Raw genomic sequence first — 6,000 nt, forward strand, 5'->3', positions numbered from 1 at the left:
TCAGACCGGGGGCGAGAGAGACTAGGGTGATGAGACAGAACAGGGGTGAGAGAGAGATCGGTGTGATGAGACGAACCGGGGGCTAGAGAGAGATCGGGGTGATGAGACGAACCGGGGGTGAGAGAGAGATCGGGGTGATGAGACAGACCGGGGGTGAGAGAGAGAGATCGGGGCGATGAGGCAGACCGGGGGCGAGAGAGACTAGGGTGATGAGTCAGACCGGGGGCGAGAGAGATTAGGGTGATGAGACAGACCAGGGGTGAGAGAGAGATCGGTGTGATGAGACGAACCGGGGGCGAGAGAGAGATCGGGGCGATAAGACAGACCGGGGGTGACAGAGAGATTGGGGCGATGAGACAGACTGGGGGCGAGAGAGAGATCGGTGCGATAAGACAGACCCGGGGTGAGAGAGAGATCGGGGCGATGAGACAGTCCGGGGGAAACAGAGAGAGATCGGGGTGATGAGACAGACCGGGGGCGAGAGAGAGATAGGGCCGATGAAACAGACCGGGGGCGAGAGAGAGATCGGGGCGATGATACAGACTGGGGCGAGAGAGAGATCGGGGCGATGAGACAGACCGGGGGCTAGAGAGAGAGATCGGGGTGATCAGACAGACCGGGGGCTAGAGAGAGTTCGGGGCGATGAGACAGACCGGGGGTGAGAGAGAGATCGGAGCGATGAGACAGACTGGGGGCGAGAGAGAGATCGGGGTGATGAGAGAGACTGGTGGCGATAGAGACATCAGGGGGATGACACAGACATGGGGGCGTGAGAGAGATCGGGGCGATGAGACAGACCGGGGGTGAGAGTGAGAGACCGGGGTGATGTGACAGACCGGGGGTGAGAGAGAGAGATTGGGGCGATGAGACAGACCGGGGTCGAGGGAGAGATCGGGGCGATGAGACAGACCGGAGGGTGAAAGGGAGATTGGGGCGATGAGACAGACCGGTGTTGAGAGAGAGATCGTGGGGATGAGACAGACCGGGGGCTAGAGAGAGAAATCGGGGTGATGAGACAGATATGGGGGCTAGAGAGAGATCGGGGCGATGAGACAGACCGGGGGCGAGAGAGAGATCGGGGTGATGAGACAGACCGGGGGTGAGAGAGAGAGATCGGGGCGATGAGGCAGACCGGGGGCGAGAGAGACTAGGGTGATGAGTCAGACCGGGGGCGAGAGAGATTAGGGTGATGAGACAGACCAGGGGTGAGAGAGAGATCGGTGTGATGAGACGAACCGGGGGCGAGAGAGAGATCGGGGCGATAAGACAGACCGGGGGTGACAGAGAGATCGGGGCGATGAGACAGACTGGGGGCGAGAGAGAGATCGGTGCGATAAGACAGACCGGGGGTGAGAGAGAGATCGGGGCGATGAGACAGTCCGGGGGAAACAGAGAGAAATCGGGGTGATGAGACAGACCGGGGGCGAGAGAGAGATAGGGCCGGAGAAACAGACCGGGGGCGAGAGAGAGATCGGGGCGATGATACAGACTGGGTCGAGAGAGAGATCGGGGCGATGAGACAGACCGGGGGCTAGAGAGAGAGATCGGGGTGATCAGACAGACCGGGGGCTAGAGAGATTTCGGGGCGATGAGACAGACCGGGGGTGAGAGAGAGATCGGAGCGATGAGACAGACTGGGGGCGAGAGAGAGAGATCGGGGTGATGAGAGAGACTGGTGGCGAGAGAGAGACCGTGGTGGTGAGACAGACCGGGGGCTAGAGAGAGATCGGGGCGATGAGACAGACTGGGGGCGAGAGAGAGATCGGGGTGATGAGGCAGAACGGGGGCGATATAGACATCAGGGGGATGACACAGACATGGGGGCGTGAGAGAGATCGGGGCGATGAGACAGACCGGGGGTGAGAGTGAGAGACCGGGGTGATGTGACAGACCGGGGGTGAGAGAGAGAGATTGGGGCGATGAGACAGACCGGGGTCGAGGGAGAGATCGGGGCGATGAGACAGACCGGAGGGTGAAAGGGAGATTGGGGCGATGAGACAGACCGGTGGTGAGAGAGAGATCGGGGGGATGAGACAGACCGGGGGCTAGAGAGAGAAATCGGGGTGATGAGACAGACATGGGGGCTAGAGAGAGATCGGGGCGATGAGACAGACCGGGGGCGAGAGAGAGATCGGGGCGATGAGACAGACTGGGGTCGAGAGAGAGGTCGGGGTGTTGAGACAGTCCGGGGGCTAGAGAGTGATCGGGGCGATAAGACAGACCGGGGGTGAGAGAGAGATCGGGGTGATGAGACAGTCCGGGGGTGAGAGAGAGATCGGGGCAATGAGACAAACCGGGGTTGAGGGAGAGATCGGGGCGATGAGACAGACCGGAGGGTGAAAGAGAGATTGGGGCGATGAGACAGACTGGGCGCTCGAGTGGGTTCGGGGTGATGAGACAGACCAGAGTTGAGAGAGAGATCGGGGTGATGAGACAGACCGGGGGCGAGAGAGAGATCGGTGTGATGAGACAGACTGGGGGCGAGAGAGAGACCGGGGTGATGAGACAGACATGGGTGTTAGAGAGAGATCGGGGCGATGAGACAGACTGGGGTCGAGAGAGAGGTCGTGGTGTTGAGACAGACCGGGGGCTAGAGAGAGATCGGGGCGATAAGACAGACCGGGGGTGAGAGAGAGATCGGGGTGATGAGACGAATCGGGGGTGAGAGAGAGATCGGGGTGATGAGACAGACCGGGGGTGAGAGAGAGAGATCGGGGCGATGAGACAGACCGGGGGCGAGAGAGACTAGGGTGATGAGACAGACCGGGGGCGAGAGAGAGATCGGGGTGATGAGATAGACCGGGGGTGAGGGAGAATGATCTGGTCATTGAGACAGACCGGGGGGTGAGAGAGAGATCGGAGCGATGAAACAGTCTGGGGTCGAGAGAGAGATCGGGTGATGAGAGACAGAAGGCGAGAGAGAGATCGGGGGGATGAGACAGACCGGGGGCTAGAGAGAGAAATCGGGGTGATGAGACAGACCGGGGGCGAGAGAGAGATCGGGGAATTAGACAGACATGGGGGCTAGAGAGAGATCGGGGTGATGAGACAGACCGGGGGTGAGAGTGAGAGACCGGGGTGATGAGACAGACCGGGGGCGAGAGAGAGATCGGGGTGATGAGACAGTCCGGGGGTGAGAGAGAGATCGGGGCAATGAGACAGACCGGGGTCGAGGGAGAGATCGGGGCGATGAGACAGACCGGAGGGTGAAAGAGAGATTGGGGCGATGAGACAGACTGGGCGCTCGAGTGGGTTCGGGGTGATGAGACAGACCGGAGTTGAGAGAGAGATCGGGGTGATGAGACAGACCGGGGGTGAGAGAGAGATCGGTGTGATGAGACAGACCGGGGTCGAGGGAGAGATCGGGGCGATGAGACAGACCGGAGGGTGAAAGAGAGATTGGGGCGATGAGACAGACTGGGGGCTCGAGTGGGATTGGGGTGATGAGACAGACCGGGGTTGAGAGAGAGATCGGGGTGATGAGACAGAGCGGGGGCGAGAGAGAGATCGGGGTAATGAGACAGACCGGGGGTGAGAGAGAGATCGGGGCGATGAGACAGACCGGGGGTGAGAGAGAGATCGGGGCGATGAGACAGACCGGAGGCTAGAGAGAGAAATCGGGGTGATGAGACAGACCGGGGGCGAGAGAGATTTCGGGGCGATGAGACAGACCGGGGGTGAGAGAGAGATCGGGGCGATGAGACAGACTGGGGGCGAGAGAGCGATCGGGGCGATGAGACAGACCGGAGGGTGAAAGGGAGATTGGGGTGATGAGACAGACTGGGGCCTCGAGTGGGATTGGGGTGATGAGACAGACCGGGGTTGAGAGAGAGATCGGGGTGATGAGACAGAGCGGGGGCGAGAGAGAGATCGGGGTAATGAGACAGACCGGGGGTGAGAGAGAGATCGGGGCGATGAGACAGACCGGGGGCGAGAGAGAAATCGGGGCGATGAGACAGACCGGAGGCTAGAGAGAGAAATCGGGGTGATGAGACAGACCGGGGGCGAGAGAGATTTCGGGGCGATGAGACAGACCGGGGGTGAGAGAGAGATCGGGGCGATGAGACAGACTGGGGGCGAGAGAGAGACCGGGGTGATGAGACAGACCGGTGGCGAGAGAGAGATCGGGGGGATGAGACAGACCGGGGGCTAGAGAGAGAAATCGGGGTGATGAGACAGACCGCGGGCAAGAGAGATTTCGGGGCGATGAGACAGACCCGGGGTGAGAGAGAGATCGGTCCGATGAGACAGACTGGGGGCGAGAGAGAGACTGGGGTGATGAGACAGACCGGTGGCGAGAGAGAGATCGGGGGGATGAGACAGACCGGGGGCTAGAGAGAGAAATCGGGGTGTTGAGACAGACCGGGGGCGAGAGAAATTTCGGGGCAATGAGACAGACCCGGGATGTGAGAGAGATCGGGGCGATGAGACAGACTGGGGTCGAGAGAGAGGTCGGGGTGTTGAGACAGACCGGGGGTGAGAGAGAGAGATCGGGGCAATGAGGCAGACCGGGGGCGAGAGACACTAGGGTGATGAGTCAGACTGGGGGCGAGAGAGACTAGGGTGATGAGACAGACCGGGGTGAGAGAGAGATCGGTGTGATGAGACGAACCGGGGGCTAGAGAGAGATCGGGGTGATGAGACGAACCGGGGGTGAGAGAGAGATCGGGGTGATGAGACAGACCGGGGGTGAGAGAGAGAGATCGGGGCGATGAGGCAGACCGGGGGCGAGAGAGACTAGGGTGATGAGTCAGACCGGGAGCGAGAGAGATTAGGGTGATGAGACAGACCAGGGGTGAGAGAGAGATCGGTGTGATGAGACGAACCGTGGGCGAGAGAGAGATCGGGGCGATAAGACAGACCGGGGGTGACAGAGAGATCGGGGCGATGAGACAGACTGGGGGCGAGAGAGAGATCGGTGCGATAAGACAGACCGGGGGTGAGAGAGAGATCGGGGCGATGAGACAGTCCGGGGGAAACAGAGAGAGATCGGGGTGATGAGACAGACCGGGGGCGAGAGAGAGATAGGGCCGATGAAATAGACCGGGGGCGAGAGAGAGATCGGGGCGAAGATACAGACTGGGGCGAGAGAGAGATCGGGGCGATGAGACAGACCGGGAGCTAGAGAGAGAGATCGGGGTGATCAGACAGACCGGGGGCTAGAGAGATTTCGGGGCGATGAGACAGACCCGGGGTGAGAGAGAGATCGGAGCGATGAGACAGACTGGGGGCGAGAGAGTGGTCGGGGTGTTGAGACAGACCGGGGGCTAGAGAGAGACCGTGGTGGTGAGACAGACCGGGGGCTAGAGAGAGATCGGGGCGATGAGACAGACTGGGGGCGAGAAAGAGATCGGGGTGATGAGGCAGAACGGAGGCGATAGAGACATCAGGGGGATGACACAGACATGGGGGCGTGAGAGAGATCGGGGCGATGAGACAGACCGGGGGTGAGAGTGAGAGACCGGGGTGATGTGACAGACCGGGGGTGAGAGAGAGAGATTGGGGCGATGAGACAGACCGGGGTCGAGGGAGAGATCGGGGCGATGAGACAGACCGGAGGGTGAAAGGGAGATTGGGGCGATGAGACAGACCGGTGTCGAGAGAGAGATCGGGGGGATGAGACAGACCGGGGGCTAGAGAGAGAAATCGGGGTGATGAGACAGACATGGGGGCTAGAGAGAGATCGGGGCGATGAGACAGACCGGGGGCGAGAGAGAGATCGGGGCGATGAGACAGACTGGGGTCGAGAGAGAGGTCGGGGTGTTGAGAAAGTCCGGGGGCTAGAGAGTGATCGGGGCGATAAGACAGACCGGGGGTGAGAGAGAGATTAGGGTGATGAGACAGACCAGGGGTGAGAGAGAGATCGGTGTGATGAGACGAACCGGGGGCTAGAGAGAGATCGGGGTGATGAGACGAACCGGGGGTGAGAGAGAGATCGGGGTGATGAGACAGACCGGGGGTGAGAGAGAGAGATCGGGGCGATGAGGCAGACCGGGGGCG

Source organism: Chiloscyllium punctatum, chromosome 13, assembly GCF_047496795.1.
Source record: "Chiloscyllium punctatum isolate Juve2018m chromosome 13, sChiPun1.3, whole genome shotgun sequence".
In the NCBI taxonomy this organism is placed as follows: Eukaryota; Metazoa; Chordata; class Chondrichthyes; order Orectolobiformes; family Hemiscylliidae; genus Chiloscyllium; species Chiloscyllium punctatum.